The sequence below is a fragment of the Acomys russatus genome, chromosome 12 (genome assembly GCF_903995435.1).
Source record: "Acomys russatus chromosome 12, mAcoRus1.1, whole genome shotgun sequence".
Lineage (NCBI taxonomy): Eukaryota > Metazoa > Chordata > Mammalia > Rodentia > Muridae > Acomys > Acomys russatus.
In genome coordinates, this window is record NC_067148.1 from 39,887,768 (window position 1) to 39,909,281 (window position 21,514).

Genomic DNA, 21,514 nt, shown 5'->3' on the forward strand with positions numbered 1-21,514 from the left:
TGTGTGTCTCTTTGTATCTCATCACTGGGCATGCATTAAACATAGAGTTTTAATTTTTTGCTTTCAGTATTTGGGTAGGTGTTGTCTATTTTAGTAGTATGCTACCTTAATTAGGGTTTTATTGCTGTGAAGAGACACCATGACCATGGCAACTCTTATAAAGGAAAACATTTCGTTGGGGCTCGGTTACAGTGTCAGAGGCTCAGTCCATTATCATCATGGCAGGGAGCATGGCAGTGTGCAGGCAGACGCGGTGCTGGAGACAAGAGTCGGTAGCTCTACACCTTTATCTGTTGGCAGCAAAGAGAGACTATTACAGTGGCCACACTTGAGCAAATATGAGACCTCAAAGCCCGCCTCCACACTGACACACTTCCTCTGACAAGGCCACACCCACTCCAACAAAGCCACACTCACTCCAACAAGGCCACACCTCCAAATAGTGTCACTCCTTATGGGCCAAGCATTCAAACACATGAGTCTATGGGGGTCTTCCCTTTCAAACCACCACACATACCAACTTTTTGTGACAATTGTGTGAGATTTTTGAAAACAGGCCACAAAGTCCCATATACCAAGCAATTTGGGGGTGGGGGTGGGGCATCGGTCGTGCTGATGCCAGCAAACTGAACCCCAGGCTTCACAGCACTCCCAATCAATCTGACAGCAGAGACATTCAGGAGCTGGGGCAGAGGCCTGGCTCCCTAACCCAGTCTCCTTTGTGCGGTCTTGCTTCCGAGTCTGTCCTCCATACTCTAAGCTTCAGGTTTTGATTACATTTCTCTATTTGAAACCCCTTCTGGTCTGGCATTATGGATTGAGCCTTCTCATCTTTGAAAAGGATTTGTTTTGCCCTTTGTAATTGGTTTCCTCATCCTCTTCTCCCTAAACTGATGCTAGGTCTTATTGTCTTAAATCTGCACGTGGCTTTCATGATCTCATTACCAAGCATTATGTCTCCTTATTCCTTAATTATATGTAGAGATGTTGCTCTTGGTTTCAGAAATCCCAGCTATGCCTCTTGGTGGAGGAGAGATGCTTAGCCCTCAAATGGCTCAGAACAATGGCTGCCCATTTTATCAGAAAGCTCAAGAGAAAGAGGAAGAATGGATACTTGACCAGGATCTTGGTGATGTATCCCCATGGTAGCACCTGGGAAATATTCACCCAAAAGAGGGAAAGAGTGTGTGTGTTTCTAAATGCTGTTCAGACCCCAAATCTCTTGAAAATGTACAATATAAAAGACAGGAGAAAACAGCCATGTTAGGGTTTCAGTGTGCATTGTATATACCCTGGCTCAGCAGGCAAAGTACTTGCTGCACACGTGCAAGGGACCAGAGTTTGAATCCCCAAAACCTATATAAAAGGTGGGTTGCCTATGGCAGCCCACTTGTAACCCCAGACCTCAGAAGGCAAATGCGAGGGGTACCCAGGATGAGCTGGCTAGCTGCACTAGCCAAGTAACAAGCTCCATATCCAGGGAAAGACTCTGTCTCAATATATACAGTGGAGTGTGAATGAGAAAAAAGCCTGATATCAACCTCTGGTCTGCATATGTACACATGCAAGCATGCACACACACACACACACACACACACACACACACACACACACACACACGCACACACGCACGCGCACACCCACACCCACACACACTGGCAGATCCAAATGAATTTCCACGCATCCAAGCAGGCAAACACATACACAACCAACACATACAATCCCGAAAGCTTGCATCCTGGGATGTAAGTAGACATGCTCTCTTTAGTCCACATCATTACCAGAATAGTGGGTACCAAGAACAGGAAGAGGCCAGAGAAACACTCATTACTGTTTATTATTAAAATGAATGGCTGCTGAGAGAGAGAACTCAGATAGGTTATCCAGTCCCAAGTGGTCAGCCCTGAATATATACACATACAAGCAACACTAATGGAGACATCAGGATGTAGTTACACACACACACACACACACACACACACACACACACACACACAATTTAAAAAGAGCTCATGCATTTGAGAGAGAGTTCAAGAACATGGGAGAAGTTGGGGCTGTGCAGTGGTTGGAATGCTGAGTCCCCAGTTGAACTGTTTGGGGAGGATTTTGAGGTGTGCCTTTGTTAGTATAGAGGTGTGGCCTTGTTAGTGTAGAGGTGTGGCCTTTGTTAGTGTAGAGGTGTGGCCTTGTTAGTGTAGAGGTATGCCTTTGTTAGTGTAGAGGTGTGGCCTTGTTAGTGTAGAGGTGTGGCCTTGTTGGAGCGGGTTTTGAGGTTTCAAAAGCTCATACCAGGCTCAGTCTCTGTTTCTATCTCTGTCTCTTCTCTCCCTCTCTCTCTCTCTCTCTCTCTCTCTTTCTCTCCTGCCTATGACCAGGATGGTAAAGCTCTTCCTGCTACCATGCTCCCCACCATGGTGTTGAAAGACTAGCCTTTTGAAAGCAAGTCTCCAATTAAATCTTTCTTCTGTAAGTTGCCTTGATCGAGGTGTCTCATCACCGCACTAGAGCAGAGGCTATTTCAGGGGTAAAGGGGGTGGAAATGATGTAAATGCAGGACTCATGTAAAACATTTTTAATTTAAAACATTGGCCAATGGTTCACTTGTAAAATCTCAAGTATACCTTTCTTTCTCCAAGTTGGATTTTGAGATCTCTTGATGCCGAAGGTACTGTGGGGTTAACAACGACAGGAGAGCCTGCCCACTGAGCCAGTCTTGAAGCCCAAGATTGCAAGGAGGTCAGGGAAGTTTCAATTCACCACTTTTGGTTTGGACCCTTGAACAATAAAGCACAGACCAAATCCAACAGGACCATCTTGTGATGCTGCATTTTCACTACCGATAGAGATGAAGGTCTTGAGAAATTTTGAAGAAAAAAAAAAAGCCACAATTCTGAGGTAAGCATCTTTCAACCTATACTCATGCACATCTCTGTAATCACCCAGTATTTTACTGTGTTGGCAGAATTTGTTGGCAATTAAGATGGAAGGAAAACCAGCCAGAGCTGTAAAGGTGGAGAAAATTGAAGGCAATGTGCTTTGGGGGCAGCAATTGGAAAAATAAATGGGTCAGATTCTCACTTTGGCAATTCGAAAGAGATTTTTCTCTTGAAGTAATGAAGAGAACTAAAATTAGTTAGGATGAGAAATCGACTCTCGAATTGAAAGGCATCAGTCTGTGTCCTAGGTAATATGAAATTCCAGGCATCATTGAGAGCATTCACATTGCCTTTATGCCTCTCAAATAGAGTCCTCAAATGTTCATTGCATGGAAGGGAAAACACTGGAGAGACAAAACATTTGCAAGGAGGATTCACTTACACCAAAAAGGAAAGCAGCCGCTGTTGAGTTCATGCAGCATGCCCAGCCCCTCTGTAACCGTTCTCACTGCCTGTGTCTTCTCAAACTGTCAACAACTCTGATGCCCCAAACAAAACACACAAGGCAGAAGCTCCTTGTTGAACATGACACAGTTGGAGGCTGTGGAGACAGTTCAGTGATTAAAAGCACTTGTTGTCCACGCCCAGGGACTCACTTTGGATTCCAGCATCCTTGAAGAAGCCAGGTGTGGTGCATGCCTGCAAGCTCACCACTGATGGGCTAGAGACAGGAGATAGCTGGGGCATGCTGGCTGTGAATCTAGCTGAAAAAATGTGAGCTTCAAATTTAGAGAGACTCTGCCTCAAAGGAATATGATGGAGAATGAAGTCTGAACTTTCCTCTGCCCACTGTGTACCCATATACATGCACATGTACACATACTCCATGGGTTTCACAGTACACACACACACACACACACACACACACACACACACACACACAATCACACACCATCACACAACTAGACATGCTATATATGGGCCCAATTGAATTCTGACCCAAGAATCTATGGAAACAGGTGCCTTGCCACATGGCTCCACCTTTCTCAGGATTCTCAGTGAGGTTCAGCTATACACATGACCTGCAGTCCATTCTGGTTGTTGCACCCTTGCAGTGAGCTCCCCTGGACTGAAGGAGAAAGGCTGGGCAGGATGGCCTTGCCTGGCCACTCATCATCTGATAGGGTCCCCAGTGAGCAGTGATTCCCCACATCTGTTAATGCAATTTTTTTTTTGAATGTCATTTAATTTCTGGGCCATCCAATATCTTCACCTGTGGACAGGAGAATTTTTGACCAGTTGGCAATTCAGAACTAAGCGTATACAGCAAAATCCCCTAAAAGATTTAAAAAAGTGTAGTTATGGGCTAGGAGCTGCCCCAAAGCAACTGAATCAAATTTGGGTTGAGACTTGAAGTGTGTAATTTGAAAACTCTTCCTCTGACAGTGTAAATTCAAACTTGTATCTTAAGCACCAATAAAAAAGTTGACTCCAAATTCCTTCCAGCACTTACATTGTAGTTTTATCTTTAGAAGATCTTTAAATACCTCTCTATTATGTGACATTTATGCTTACAAGCTGGCAGCAAAATGCCTACAGTTCTGCCCCTGCACCCCCAGAGTTTGGAAGGTGCACTGTCTCAAGCACAGGTGGATGAGCCATCTCTATGGCAGGCAGTCAATGTGCTGAAAGTGCCTGTGGGCAGCACACACCCCTCCCAGGAGCCTTCTAAGTTGGGTGAGGGGACAAAGACATCAAACAGCCTAGACTCACATGGACCACAGTCCGTTTTCTTCCTGCATTATTTTGTATGTTGAATTATCACTACCGCTGAACACTGTGATGCATAGCTCCTCCACCAAAGAAAACTTATGTCTAAAGATGCTACTATTGAATAGGTTTCTACCTGGTTAAAGGACCTATTATTGGCCCAGGATAACCAGGAAGGAGGAGGGGTAGGAATCAATAAACATTGATTACCAATAGGCACAGGAAACTGACTTTCTCAGATCATGCAACTTGGGGTATCAGCCAACCTATACCAGTTCTTGGAGGGACAGAGAAGTTACAAAAAAGCACTCACATCAACACATGACTGGATTTAAGACCCAAACTTCAGAGGGAATATGCAAAACTTGGCAAGAAATAACTTCAAACCGAAATCCCAATGTCTGAAAGACCCACCAGTATCTGTAGGCTGTGTAACCCAGAAAGGAACTGAATGATTTTCATCTAGGCCTGAAAAACACATCAAAATAAGCAGGAGCACGATGTTCTTAAAATTCTAATAAGTGATGAGTTGATTTTATTTGTTTCTGTAAATTAAGTCTTCAAGGGTGAAGGCTATCTTACCTCAACATCTAAATGATATAGGCACATGTGGGCCAATTGCTGACACTGCGTGAGAAAAATATGGCTGCTTTGAATCTTTGGTCTGTCCACTGTCTTCTGTCATCTGTTTGCACACAGCCCTTTCATCCTCTACAGTCCCAAACAAATGATCAGTTGCAGAGGGTGCCCTTGGTCTGTTTCTGAAAGGTGTCAGCATCAATCACCCCATTTAAAATCATAGCCAATGCCAGAGTTTTCCCTGAACACTGACTAGCAGACCCAAATTGCAGTCTCAGTGTACACAAACCAGTGGCATCACACCATGGACATGATCCAAGAGGAACAGAAGCCACTATCCCAACAAGAGCCACCAGGAATCAAGACAAGGCAGTAGGAGCTGAGGCCAGCAATATCTTAGGCAGAGGAAGAGAGAGGGAAAGTAACCCAACACTGAAGATGGGAAGTCATAGCTTTATTCCAGAGGTAGCAAGGCCCCATCATACCTGAGACACAGATGCTTTCATGAAGACCACATGAATCCTTTCTTTAGCACCACCAGGCACTTTGTGGGCGGTGCTTGGGACCTCACATCTGCCTCAAAAATGGAATTACCATACAACCCAGCAGTACCACACTTCTAGGTATTTATCTAAAAGACTCCAAGTCAATGGATCACAGGGCCACTTGCACAGCAGCACTTTTCACAGTAGCTGAGTTATACAACCAGCTGAGGAGGTGCTCACCCAAAGAGGGATGAACATACAAAGAGGTGGTTTATATGCCCTGCGGAGTCCTTTTCATCTATGCCATTTGCAGGAAAATGGGTGTAACAGAGCACATCATATTAAGTGAATTAAGCTAGTTTCAGAAAGATGTGCATCATATTTACTTTCATTTGTGGGTCATAGATTTTATACAGATGCATAAAATCTGTACAGTGTACAGTGTACAGATGCCATGAAAGATGGGAAACTGTCCAAGGGGACAAACAGGGACCAAGGGAGAGGATGGGGAATGGTGGATGAGGATATACATTTATGATAGGTTTATGTCAGAAAAGCCTCGTGTGACAAAGTGTAATAAAACAGAAATACATTAATAAAATTGTTTAATTTTTGTTATTTGGAAATGTGTATTAACTTTTATTGACGGTAACTATTTTGCCTTGTTCATATTTTAAGTTACTAATTACAGTCATTATATAAGCTAAAGGCACACAGTTCCCTTAGGTGAGGGTTGAAGACTTCTACTCACAGCTGAGAGGTGGACTCCAGACCACAGTGAAAATCCTTAGCTTGGATTCTAGTTTCTTAAAGTCTTGAAACTTCCCCTTGCTTCTTAAATAAAGTCACAGAGGTTCAGGGCTAGACCAGGTCATGGGAGATGCACATGACTCTTCCTGGAGCATCTGATTTGTGCTAATGATTCACATTAAAGTTCTCTTTCAGTGTGTAGGACGCCCAGAATGGTGGCTCAGCAGGTAGAGGGGCCACCAACCTGGTGACATGAGTTTGATCCTCTGGACACACATGGTAGGAGAAAACTGATCCCCAGAAGTCGTCCTTTGACCTTCACACTCCAACTTCATAATATATTTGCAGATGCACACGTATATATTACATATGCATAATAAGTAAGAATGTGTTGTGGAAAACACAAAATTCTGAGTATTGTTTGCTTACAAGTCATCACTTAGAGTAGACAGCAAATACTTCAATTTACCCTATTCTGCCATTAAAAGAATCATTAAAATCTATGATTCTCCAAGTATAAAACTAAAAAGCTTGTTTGGTTTTTTTTCAGGGTTGCTTACCAGGGCCTGCATCCCCACAAGCTTGTTTTGCAGGGTTGCAGGACCTGGGTCTCCACTCATGGAACTCAGATGTCAAGGCAGACATATCTGGCCTCGGGTGCCAGCTCAGCCATTCCTCAGCCTTGTGACCTGAACAAAGCACCTAGCTTCCTAAACCTTCATTTACTCTTCTATTAAGAGGAGATACATGGTCTGAAAAAGGGTTTAAATGAGAAGATCCATTTGCAAGGGTGAAATGAGTCATACACTGGGCTGAGCAGTTAACTTTCAACAGATGCGATTATCACTCAGATTTCAGGGGTGGATGTCAGCAGCTAGAAGGCTGAATGGAAAATACCATAAGCAGACCCTCAGAAACACCAGCCACAGTTGGTAGGACAGTGTGTGTTCTCAGCAGGACCTGAGGAAGCTGATTACAGGGAACCCACGCAGTCCTGGAGGAGTAGGGAGTAACCCTCAGTGGGACTCTCACTCTGAGCTCTGAGCCGATGGCATGGACTCTGCTCTGTAGACTTAAGCATGCTCAAGAAAACATAAATCCAGTTCAGGCCTTGGAGTGAGGACTGGTTCCAATGTGATGGAGAAGAAAAGAGAAATAGGATGATGGGCAAAAATCTTCCTTACCCACATGTGTACCTCCCAGGAGTGTTCATGGAGGTCATAGCCATCCCTGGTGCTATGGCAGAGGTGGTGGTAGTGGTGGTGCAGTGAACAGCTGCCAAACTGGGCTGGGCAGTTTCCCTGAGTGCCCTCCCCACCCCCACCCATGCTTCCATCTTCCCCTTCCTGCCTTGATATCTAAAGTCCTTGTCCATCTTTGAAGGGAAATGACACCCCCTCACCCTCCTCCATCCCTCACCCTCCACCTCTCTCTGTCACAGGTTTCAAGGTAAACCTGGAAGGCAAGATAGGCAAGGATGCTACCAGATAACGGACAGGGGAGTTGAGAGGCATTTGAAAGCAAGAGTGGGCAGTTTCAGTTTTCATTAGTCACAAGCTGGGTGGAAGGTGGGGCACCTAACTCAGTAATTCTTCTAAGTGAAAACTTAGAAGTCTTTCAAATGAAAGACCTCAAGTTGCCTTCAGCTACCACATTGCAAACACTTCTGTATATATGTGTGTGTGTTTTTTTTCTTGGTTTAGATTGCATAAAATCAGATGTTACAATCAGCCCTGCCAAGCCCTATATAGAAGTTGTTTTGGGAAACAGCCCCAATAGATAAAACCACAAGTATACAGGGTTGCTTAGCGCAAGGCAGCTGGGCCACAAAGTCACTGACAGAGTGCTCTTATATAAGATCTAAGGTTGGAGAGATGGCTGCTCTTGCAGAGGACCAAGGTTCAATTCCTAACACCCACATATTGGCTCACAACTATCTGTAACTCCAGTTTCAGGGCATCTGACACCCTCTTCTGACCTCTGTAGGCACTAGGCATGCACAGACACCCCCACACACATGCAGGCAAAACACCCATTCACATAAATAAAAATAATAATTAAAAATTAAACAAAACAAACAAAGACATCAAAGACAATGTAGTCTGTACCTTCCCAGACTCAGCTTTGTGACTGGTTCACTGTCTTCTTCCCAGCCTCTCTGTGCATGCTGGGACAGAAGATTTTGGCACATGTGAAAACTTGGCAGACTGGTACTCCTGATAGTTATTGTGGTACCCTTATCAGAAGCATCAGTTTCCTGCCTGACTACTCTGCTTGGAGCACTGACAATGAAAACCACCTGAAAAGATGTCTGGCCTGGCAGGGACCCTGCTTATCATACCCTAGCTGACCCTGGAACTCAGCAGAGGCATGAAGCTGTGTGGAAAGCTCTGACTCTGGCTAATGAAAATGCCAAGATGGAAAACTTTGGGAAGCCAAGCTGCCTTCAGCCACACCCAACCCAAGTGCAGCTGTAAGCATGTGAGAAGTATTGATCTATCCTGAAAAGTCCCTGAGTGGAACTATACGGAGAAGAGTCAAGTGCTCCATGAGGTAGACCAGATCTCCCAAACACTACAAACATGAATAGTGTGGGAAGAGTGACTGACAAGTCTCTGAGTCCTCCACTAATCCTTGCACCATATGGATGATAAACCTGTAATCTAGAAAGAGGGACTCAACATCCTGTTGCTCCTCAAGTCCTGTAGTGCTCTTTGCCCAGGGAGCCTGAGGCAGTTCACTAGTGAGGAACATGTCTGGGCGTACCTTATGAGAGAACATGGGTCTGTCTACTCTGAAAGGCTGGTGCCGGGTGAGTTTCTGGCTCCCGTGACAGACTGTCCTGGCTTGTTTTATGTCAACTTCACACAAGAGAGAGTCATCTGAAAGGAGGGGGCCTCGATTAAGAAAATGTCTCCATAAGATCCAATTTGTAGGACATTTTCTTAATTAGTGATTAATGTGGGAGGATCCAGCTTATTCTGGGAGGACCCACCCCCAGGCAGGTGGTCCTGGGTTCTGTAAGAAAGCAGGCTGAGCAAACCATGAAGAGTAAGCCAGTAAGCAGCACCTCTCCATGACCTCTGCATCAGCTATTGTCTCCAGGTTCCTGCCCTGACTTTATTTAGTGATGGACTACAAAGTGGAAGTCTAAGCCAAATAAACCCTTTCCTCCCCAACTTGCTTTTGGTCATGGTGTTTCATCACAGCAAGAGTGACCCTCACTGGGACACAGATCAAAGTGGGTCTCACTACAGTACATAGTAAAGACTGAATCACAGGCTTTGAATTCAGCAGATCAGCTGATATCTCCTGGTGCCTAGAGATCATCACTGCCACTCCCCCAGAAAACTGGCCAGTGTCACTGACATGGACTTTGTAATATTGTTGAGGACAGCTTCAACAGATGCCTTCAGGAGCCAGGGAAACAAGACCCATTAGCAAACCCAGCAGCAGCTGCAGGCAAAGAATTCAGGGAGCTCTGCCTTCCAACTGGCCTGTCACTGTGCTCAGTGTGTCTGCTACCCTCTCTCATACCACTCTCAGGAATCAGTAGGACTTCCTTGAGAGGGCCTGAGGGTCATATCTCCTGCTTCTATGACCAAAAATGCTCCCAACTCTTCCTCATGTGTTCACTGAAAACCATTCCTGGGGAAAACTCACATAGGCAAAGTTGTTTGGGCCATGCCTCCCTATATCAGCCAACAAAGGCCATGTTAGGAAGGTGCCATTCAAAAGGGAAAAGCCTGATACAAATGGGGGGCAGGAAGTGTCTCTCCTTATGTGAAGCAGATGGCTGGCAACTCATAATCAAATCTGGTTGATCACCTGTTTTGTAAATAGAATTTTACTGGCATATAACCTCACATTCTGCCTTCTTACAATGGAACAGTGGAATAAGAGACTGTGGCCAGCATGAAACATTACTGTTGACATAGCAAAAAAACATTTGCTTTCTCTCATGCCAAAGAATGAGGTGTCCCACCAGAGAGGCCAGGAGCTGTCCCCAGGCTGAAACAAGATCCAAGCAGACATCCAAATGAGATCCAAGTCAACCCCTGCCACAGGATCTATATGCTGGCTAGAAGCGGCCTAATTAAGCAATCAAGCAGAAGTTTTGTGAGCAAGATCCGGTAGATGTGGCACCAACACAGGGGTTTTCTTGTGTGCCCTGGTCTTCTGGATGTTTGGGGAAGCAAGAGGTGGGAACACCCAGTCTTGAGGCTCCCAGAAACCTGATATTTTCAGCAACAGGAGACAGAAAACACAGCCTGCAGCGGGAAATGCGTCCTTTGCTGGTTTATTTCAGAAGTGGGGAGAATCAGGTTTTATACCACAGCATCAGGTTGTGTCTTTTAATTGTGCAGAATTTCCCTATACACCTTGTGCTGTTGTGTGTTGGGACCACTTGGTGTGGGCTACCGTGGAAGGTCTGTGAGGACCAGGAAGAAGCTTTCTTTCCTTTTACCTGAGCAGAGGTGGGCCTCAGCAGTGCATGCTAGCTCACTGAAAATCTCTCTTCAGAACTGTTAAGAGGTAGCCAAGGGTCTTTTGGGGAAAGAGGCGGGAATTCAGAGCTAGGGAGCTGCTCACAGGCATGGGCAGATCTCCCCTAAGCCCCTTACACTCCTCTTCTCAGGATAATAAGTAAAGCGATGCTGCTCTTGTGTCATCACTGGCCTGCCAGAGAGCAGGGGCAACAAGACCACAACCGGAGTCACCCTTTCCCCTTCTCCCCGTGAGAGTCTTCCACATACAGCTGACTAGGGGAAAAGGAGTGATATAGCCCCAGGCCTCAGCTCCAAGGTCAATATAGTAAGGGCCAGTAGGGAAGTAGGTTCTCTGTACTTCTGTTTCTGTGTCTATCTGTTTGTCTGTCTCTCTGTCTGTCTTTGTCTCTGTCTCTGCCTCTCTCTTTCTGTCTCTCTGTCCCTGCCTGCCTGCCTGCTTGTCTGTCTGCCTCTGTCTGTGTGTGTGTGTTTGTGTGTGTGTGTGTGTGTGTGTGTGTGTGTGTGCGCGTGCGCGCGCGCGCGCGCGCGCGTGTGTGAGCTCCCTGGCTTCTCTAAGCACCCTTTGTCTTCCTCTGGCTAAAGTTAGAACTTTATTTGAGTTTCCCTTGCCAAGATGTGGGTGGAATTAGACCTCTATCCTTGGGATAAAATGGTCTTTCCAGCCTAATCTTTGAAGATAAAAGCAGTGCATAAGGCCCACCCCTTCTCAGCCCTAAGACCACTGGAATTTTCTGTGCATCCTCAGCATGCAGCCTTCTCTTGGTGCCCCTAGCCTGAAGGACAGCAGAAAGAGGTTGCGATCAGGCTCTTTTGGAGTCTACCAGCCTAGTGTGCCTCCTTCCTCACAGATACCAACAAGTTACCACCCACAGCTCAGAGCACCAAACCCAACGTGCTGTCCATTTGCAGGAGGATTAGGGGGCTACTACAGAAAGCACCCTCAGACCCATGATGTCAGAATTAGAGCTATGATGAGTTTTCTTTTCCGGTTGCTTTGCCTTTCTTTCATTTGTCGGCAAAAGTGAAGCGAGATAAAGGTTCCTCTTAAGATGAAGCTGCAGTCCATCCCAAGCTCATTTCCCAGGTTAAGGCTTTGGTTTTTTGTTTTTGTTTTTGTTTTTGAGAGGCTTCAAAGGAGCTTTGCATGTCAATCAGCTTATCTCATCCATATTACTGCATTGTTCCCTGTGCACTCCGCCCAGTTCCCAGCATTCCTCAGGAGGGCAGAGAAACAAAACAAAGCCATATCAGCAGCTAGACACTGCTGCGAAACAAATCGAGCGTGCTGTCCTGCTCGGGCAGCATTCATCCCAATGCATACCAGGGATGTTGCTCAGAGAAACAGGCTACCCAGACGCTCCCAGGAGACCCCAGAATGACACTGCAGTTATTAGAACACAGCACAGCCCCCACTGAGGTGCTCCCAGCTCCTCACTGTTTCCGGTTTCATCCCAAGGTCAGGCGGCTGGTGATCTCTTTACGGTTTTCATTTCCCTACACTGAAGCATGCCAGGGCATTTTCCATCAGTCTGGCTGAGTTAGGAGAACAGCGTGCTGAGAGTTTGAAACAGCTTTAGGATAGAGAAGCAGAGATCAGCTTCCTTCAATTTCTCACAGTAGAATGAGCACCGGCCCTCCATCAGTCCTCAGAATAGAGAGAAGAGATGCCCGTTCTTATCCTGATGAAGTTTTCATGTGAGTGTTCTCGGATGATGAGACCAAGTGAATGAAGTAGAATTCCGCCTTTCGGTCCCCAGAGTAACGCTAACTAACCCTGGGCTTTGACGTCCTGCAGGGAGACTAGCTGAAGGATGGAGTCTCGGAAAGAGGCAATTGCTATATGTGGCTGTCATAATGCTTGTGGCCAGCGCAAAACTAAGCTAAGCTTGTACTTGGGTTAAACCCTAGATAAAAGCTTTAGGGGAGGGAGTCCAAGTAGTTGCCAGAGATCATTAGTTTCCATGTTGTCTGCTATGTTTTCTCCTTGTGCCAAATCCCACACACCTGTGTCCTGCAGCAAAGCCAAGGCTGTTTAGGCAGCAGCAGCAGCAGTGGCGGCAGCGGCAGATGTCCCACCCCCACCCTCACCCCACCCCCACCCCAGCTGTTCTGAATGGGCTGTTTACCCTTGCAAGCAGAAGCAAGCTGCTACACCCACTTGCTCCCAGGTCTACAGGTCTGCAACACCTGGGGCACTTGCTATGAATACAAACTTTCCATTCTGCACTTCCCCCAGGGCTCTGCTCAGTGGGTGGGAATCTGAATGCTGAAAGCATGGCAGGCGGCTGGGAGTGATGGCAGCTAGGCATTCCTGCTCCAGGCACTGGCATCTTAGGGAACAAAAGAGAAACCTGAAGAGGATCTTACTCAGCGTCTCTGCTTTACAGAGAACAGACATTAAATGAGAGAGGAGTCATGGGGGAGGAGAGTGGGAGGGAGAGCATGGTAGAGAACCCAAGTGATCAATAGGGAAGACCCAGAGGAGAGCATCTTTTTTTTTTTTTTTGGCAGAGAATCCAAGGTCTGTGCTGCTAAAAACAAGAAGCCAGGGGTGTGTTTCCTGTGAAAGGCTTGAAACAAATAACCTTTCAGTGAAGACAAGTGAGGCAGGATTTGTGTCGTCCTATAGAAAGAACCTCTGTGCGGGGAAGATGGCTTTTTAAAAGCAAATGTTAGTGAAAGATGCTGTACATTAGAGGAAGCTCCCGGGGCAAATCCAGCTGAGAGCACAAGGCCCCTTCTGTCCAGCCATCTGTAGTCCCTGTCTGAATGCCCACACAAAGCAGAGAGTGTGAGGCCTAATGGCTTTGGGGCTCAAGTAAAAAGGAAACAAAGCAATTCCTGAACAAAAGGACTGTAGTCTGAAAGCAGTTCTCGGGAGAAAGAGCTCTGTTGATGAGCGGTCCTCCTAAATGGCGCCCAATCGGGCCACACAGCTAATGCACTGTGGAGTCTCCGCCAGACTCACTTCCCCTCTGTGTTCCTGAATCTTGGGTAGCTTTAGGATACTATGTGTGAGTTGCCTGGGGTAATAGGGGAGAGTGATGGTACCCTCGGAGTTACAGTCTCCCAATTCCCAGAGAACCCACACCCACATTCTAGTTCTGGTTGAACCAGGGTTTGTAGGGTATGTATGACACTGAGCCCCAGAAGCCTTAAGAAGGTGGGCCTCACCACCCATCCTCTACGGGCCAACTAATGACATCGTTAATGTTGAAAAGCAGGGATCTGTTCATTCCATGTGCCCTTACTGGGAAGAAGAGGACTCGCAACACTCCACATCTATCTTCAGGGCCCTGACATGACATTCAGGTTGAGATAGAAGCCAAAAGGTCTACCTACTGCCACAGGAGTCCTGGGCCAGGTATGGTCCCCACCCATCGCTGGCTGTCTGACAAGGTGACAGAACTATGTGAAATCTCATTCCAGGAGACAAATACCTCCTTTGGTTAGGACCAGGCTCCCAGCCTTTTCCTTTTTTATCAGCATGGGACTCCTGGGAATTTTTGACTTGATGGAGTCCATTGGGACAAGGGTCTGGTAGCCAAAGGAGGTGTACATGTGTCGTCTTAGAATATCTTTGCTCCTCCTGCCCGAGCAGTTGGGGTAGGATTCAGAGCAAAGCAGAGGTTTTGGATATCTAGTTGTGGCGATGTGCAGACTGTGGGCTCAGCACAGAATGATGGAGTTTCCTGGCAGGAGATAGCACTTGCTAAAGGTTAATATGTAATCATTATTTCCAAGACTCTGGGCCTTCCCAGATCCTTTCTACTGAGATTTCCCTGTGAAGGATTGTTGATAGGAAGAACTGGGAGGAAGCAGGGCCTCCCTGGGCACTTTCCCTGCAGTGTAGAAGTCATTGGTAGAACATCAAACAGGACCCTTTATGTTCAGTGAGGCCCAGAGAGTTGCCCACAGGTGATGATACAGCTGGGATTAGAACTCAGGTGCCCTGACACATAGCCTAGCATTCCTGCTACATCAGCAATTTCTGAATTATTTCATTTTTTTGTCAATGATATTTCTTCTTCCCCCACGCACTCTGTGGTGGTTTGAATGACAAGTGTCCCTCGTATGCTCATGTATTTGAATCCTTGGTCCCCATTTGATGGTGGTGTTTGGGGACGTCATGGAACCTTTAGAAAGGTAGAGCCTTGCTAGAGGGAGTACATCACTAGGGGTGGGTTCTGGGAATTTATAGCCTTGGCTCATCTCCAGTTCATTCTCTCAGCTTCATGTTTGTGGTCAAAGATGTACTCTCTCAGCTTCATGCCCCAGCTGCCTATTGCCATATCTTCCCCCACGGTATGCACGCCTCCTCTATAACATACACCAAAATAGTCTATTTCTTCCATAATTTGTTTTTGGTAGTGGCGTTTTTGTTCTTTGCTCTTTAAACTTTTTATTGATTCTCTGTGAGTCCCCCACATCATGCACCCAAATCCCACTCATCTCCCCATCCACTTGCCTCCACCCTCTACCCTTGCAACCTCTCCCCACAAAACAAAACACAAAAAAATAAACAAAATATCTCAACATGAAAGCTGCAGTGTATCAGTGTGTCCCACAGCATACCCTTTTGTCCACACATCTTTGCCTGCAAATGTTCATTGCAACGAGTCATTGCTCTGGTTCAAGGCCTCGGCTACACTATCAATACCAGATCCTCACTGGGATTCCTCTAGGATATCCTGTTGTTGCCCTGTGCCATGGAGATGCTAGAGCTTTGGATCTATAGGATCAGCCCCTTCATGCACTCTAGCAGTTCATAGGTGGGGTGGATGTTGGGGTCGGCCAACTCAAAGCTGGGCTGGGGGGCAGCTTAGCTGGTCAGCCTTCCAGCCCCTCCTCACCCACACTCACACCTTCAGGGTGAGCTCGTCAACACTGCCCCAGGTAGCCCACCCAGTGCTTTAGCTGGCCAGGGGCACAGCCAGCTCTCCCACTCTCATGCCCTCAGAGCTGCCTTATATGCCACCTGAGCCTGCTCTACTGTGCTACCCAGTGGAGGTGATGGCCAGCTTTCCTGAATGCTGCGATTGGCCAGGGGTGGGAGCAGCTCTTCTGCCTGCTGCAGGTGGTGTAGGGCTATCAGGGAAAACCCACCCCCACACCATGCCACCTTATGACAGATGAGTGGCAGAGCCAGCTCTCCTGTGCTCACACCCTCTGGGCCAGCTCTACTGTGATCTCAGGCAAGGTGCAGGACCCACTCTCCTAAATGCTGCACGCAGGGAGGGGAGGGGTCAGCCCTCCCAAATGGCAGAGCCAGTGAGGGGTGTGGCCAGCTCTGCACAGCCCTTGATTCCAAGCAGCAGCCTAAACCAGGGACTACCACATGGTCTTTAGTTGTAAAGACATGAGCCATGGACCATCTACAGAGACCCCTGCTGCTGCGTGGTCATGGACCCAGAATGTCCCTCAGTAGCATCATGAGCTGGGACTTCACCACGGCCTCAGATGGTATGGCTGGCTACTCAGAACAGACCATTTCCCTCCATCCTTGCATCTCCAGTTCCACCTCTCTTCACGATGCTCAGATTGTTCTGCTTCTCTTTCTCTCCCATCTGCCCAGCACATACTTGCACATCATAGTGGCTCCCATTGTGCCTTGGGGGCCTCTGGGTGGGTCAAATGAATTATGAGTGATTATCTACACAAAAGACCAACAGAACGTTTTCTGGTTTCTCTTTTCCTGACAATTCCTTCACATTTCCCATATCAGTGTCACCTACTCAAAAGAAGTACATCAGTCACTGGCCCCACCCCCCTCGCCAATTGCAGCACTCAGGACAGCTGGGATCACCTCTACTGGGTAGCATAGTAGAGCAGGCTCAGGTGGCATAAGGCAGCGCTTGAGGGCATGAGAGTGGGAGAGCTGGCTGTGCCCCTGGCCAGCTGAAGCACTGGGTGGGCTGGCTGGAGCAGTGCCGGCGAGCTTGCCCTGAAGGTGTGAGTGTGGGTGAGGAAGGGCTGGCCTCTGGGGGACCCACCCATGTCACAAGGCACCGTGTAGCATGGCTATGTGCTGGCTTCTGTGGTGTTTTATTAAGAAACAAAAAAGTAACTGATACACTTACACAGAATCTTCTGAAAGATTTTGGTTAAGTCTCTACAGTTACACTTTATAGTGCCTCCCTCACCCCTACCGCTTTGTATAACCCTCTTGAATGTGGGAGGAACATGAGACTTGTTTTTCAATAATAACACATGCAAAAGGTGACAGATGTGCCTCTTTTGAGTAGGTGACACTGATATGGGAAATGTGAAGAAATTGTCAGGGAAAGAGAAACCAGAAAATGTTCTGTTGGTCTTTTGTATAGATAATCACTCATAATTCATTTGACCTATAAACCTTGAAAGAAGAATACCTGATAGTTTTCTGCACTCAAGCCTGCCCTAAATTTAAATTAGGGGGCTTAAAAAGTGGCCTCCAGAGGGAAATATCCATCCTAATATTATCTTTTTATAGGAGAGTTGGTACTCATTAAGTTTTTCAGGTTGCCTGCTTCCCCTTGGAAGCACACATTAACTGATTGTGAGTATAGGCTTTCAAACAATTCCTCACCACATATCTGGCTGGGTAGGGGGGATCTCAAGTTAGACCCTGGTAAAGGCAGATATTTCTATTGTTTTAATCATCCTTGATGACGGGTACTGGTTGCCATGTGCCCAGGGCCTTACAAAATTTAAAGCTATCAGAGGGTGACACTTTAAAACTTGATAACACTCTAAGAGCAATTAGACTGTCTTCTGCCTCTTGTCAACCCCTGTTCCCACTGCAAACCACAGACCGGCAGGCAATGGCAGACTGACTTGGCAAACCTATACATGTTGCAAGTAAGACAGGTGCTCTTTGGACCAGCTGGTCATCACCGGACTCAATGTCAAGTCTTCTATCCAGTGTGCACCAGTGCATTCCTTCTCTTTTTCTGTCTTTAAGAGGGAGGGGGGAATGTAACTGTTTCCCGTCTTCATCTTTGCAAAAGAGCAAATGCCTTATGTGCATACATTACACGAGCATGTTGCCATGCTCTAGCTCTCCCGCTTCAGACCCAAGCATGTTTTTCTCAAAGCATCCTCCACAACTCCCTGGCTGGGTCAGGCTGCTTCCCTGACTCTGCAACAAGGGGGGAAAAAAGAGCAAATTATAAGTAAAGGCAGTGTGTCTTTGAGAACAGCTAAAAGGTGGACCATTTACAACAGAGGTCACCATTGATTATCCCATGATATAAAGGTAACCAGGGCAAAGCTTATGCATAAGGAGAACAGAGGGGCCCCTCTGCTTGAACATCAGTCAGTAATGCCAGCCTAGTAGCTTTAGCAGTTGCTTCCTGCTGGATAGTGTGAACATCAACGCGATGATGATGCTTCATTGTCTCTCTGACGCTTCTGTGTATCTGCTCCTTGATGCACACTCTTTTAGTTTTGCTTGCTACGTGCTCAATAAACTCACCCATTAAAACCGCAAAGCACAGCTATGATATACCACTCTTTGAGCCCAGGGCTTCTTTTTCTTCCAGATACCTCAATAACAGTTAGAGTGGCTAGAATCACAATACAGGGTACCTCTCAGGAGAGTGTTGAAATTGAACTAAAGCCATGATGCCCCATATATGTGTAATGTTTTCCTTATCAAGAAGAGAATCATTAGTAAGAAATGGTTGTCTAATGCCCAGGGAGGGTGACACCTTAGACTAAAGAAAAATACCAACTGCCTCTTGTCAACCAACCCTTGTTCCCACTACAATACACAGATCAGCAGGTTATACCTTCCTGTTGGGTGTTTAAGAACATTCACATGGCAAAATTTAACCATCTTTTAAAATTGCCAAGCTAGTTGAGGGTCTGGTCCTATTTTAGTCACTTTTCTATTGCTGTGGTAAAACATCATAGTCAGGATTTATATGGGGCTTATAGTTCCAGAGGGAAAGGAGTCAATCACCGCTGTGGCAGGGAGCATGGCAGCAGGTAGGCAGGCATGATGCTGGAACAGCAGCTGAGACCTCACGCCCTGACCCACAAACAGGAATCAGAGAACACACAGGGAAGAGCATGGAGCCCTTAAAACATGAATCCCACCTCCTGTGACACACCTCTCCCAACAGGCCACACCTCCTAGTCCTTGCCAGACAGTTCCACTAACTGGGAACTAAGTATTTAAACATATGAGCCTATAAAGCGTGCTCTCATTCAGACCAACCCAGGTCTTAGGTGCTTTCGCTTGGGATGGTGAGAATCCCCTGGCTTCTTTAGTCTTTCTGTTGCCATTTGTGTCCCCTGCTGTGATGAGTCGGGGTCTTCTTGACCATGTCCTGTCCTGTAGAAGTGCAGGGAAATGTCCCTTTGCATTCATCTTCCTCTTTGCAGGATGCATACTGGTTAGAGTCTAACTTCTAGGTTTCTATGACCTCTCTTGTTAGCTTCATGTTTCTGTGAGACTCCTAACAGTGAAAGTGGGTGTGTCTCAGACTCTTTCACCTGCCCTTGGGACCCTTTTCCTCCTACTGAGTTGCCACATCCAACCCTGTTGAGTTTGTGTCTAGTCTTACTGTAACTTGTTATGCAACTTGTTCAGTTGACATCCCTGGGGGACCTTCTCTTTTCTGAAGGGAAACAGAGGAGGAGTGGATCTGGGGGGAGGGGAGGTGGTGGTGGGAACTGGGAGGAGTAGACGAAGGGGAAACGGCAATCAGGATGTATTGTATGAAAGAAGAATTGAAAAAGAAAAAGAGTTTCACGGCATTTTAAATGATGTACAGAGAATGTGGGCCAAAATATTGGTCCCCTTAGTACCTCTGTACAAGGAGGGCACCAAGTACAGTTAGTTAACACAGAGGGGTCAGTTAAACCACTCTGTTATTGTTGACTTCTGTGTAACATTTAGATAGAGCTTGGGTAAAAACCAAACAAGTCTTCACTGGTTAAGACTCAGTTTTCCAATTTAGTTTGGCTAGACATATACTCTTTGCCTTTAAAATTAGTTCTTGTAAATGTTAAGAGTGGATCAATAACTTAAGAGAACCCCCGTTGATTTAAATAGAGCTTTGAATGAACTTTGACCTTTGAAATATGAATAACCTTTAATTGCATACATGTATCATCTTTAATACGCCTTATATTACTTTCTCAGACTGTGCGCGACTTACTTAAGCTTTTGATCTTTATCTTTCTCACTCTGGAAGCAATCCAGTCATCTTAATTTAGAAACACTCTTACTATACACAGACCCTCCTTCATTTCCACACTCCCCACACTTTCCTCCCCCACGCTTGTCCCCTCTTACTTTATCTCTTGAGATCATGAGGCATAGTAACATTACCCAATAAGTCTATCAACTCACTTGGAGATGCACTGTTGAGATCAGTGACATAAGACCAGTCCTAGACATTTATTCTATGTAGGCTTTGACCCACTTTGTCCTCCTCTCCCCCCCCCCCCCACAACTTGGAGCAGGGTCTTTCTGGCTCTAAGAGAACGGTGGAGGCGAAGGAAAAAAGAGGGAACCCCAGTCAGTGCCCAGGGATGGGGGGGGCGGGGAGGGAGAGGGAGAGGGAGAGAGAGAGACGTAAGCTAACAATGTTATGTTCTTTATGGAGCTACCAGCCACAGATAGAAAGAAAATCAAGCAGAGAAAGAAAGGAACTGGATGCATACTCCATATCCTAACTTACCCTAAAGGAAGCAAGATGGGGCCTTATAAAAATGCCTGGACTTGGGGCTGGAGAGATGGCTCAGTGGTTAAGAGGACCCAGATTCTATTTCCAGTACCACCAAGAGGCTCACAACCATGTGTAATCCAGCTACAGGTGATCTGACACCCACTTCTGGTTTCTGTGGGAACCAGCTATGCACAAGACACGTGTGCAGGGAACGATAAAATGATATCAAATGAATCATCAACAAAAACAGCAAAAGGTAACTAGAAATGGTGGCTTTATGATCCTGCAGGGACAGGGCTTCCAGTGACAGATCACTGGCAGTGGTTGCCTTCCCAGGAGGGAGGGCACTTATCCAGCACCAGACAACTCATTGTTCAGGTGCCAGAGGGGACCTGCACCTCCTCCAGCTTTGGATCTGGATCCCTGTGAATCTGTGTTGACCTCCCAGGTTCAGCTGTCTCAAAGTTCTGTGGGTACCAGCTGTTTCCAAGGCACCTTTCCTACGCACACACAGAACATGTCCCCAGGGGAGAGGGGTCATCTTAGGCACACTTTCATATCCTTGGCCCCTGGCCTGTTGAGCAGCAGGAGAGAAAGTCTGAAGGAAGAGGTTTAGCTAAGCCTGTAGGCTCAATTTTCCTAACCAATCTATTTTATTACAACTTATTAACTGAGCATACGTCACTTATAACACAACTAACCAAAACAATAGAAAAAGAGGATTAACAAAACTGTAAGGGTATCAGTTCCGAGGAATGATTCTCCTGGCGTAATCAGCAGGATTTCTTCTGCTGGAACCTGGAGTAACCAGAACCCAGAACCTCAGCAGGAGCTGGAGCCCCAAAGCCTTCCCTTGAGCTGTTCTCTCTGGGAGCGTCTCG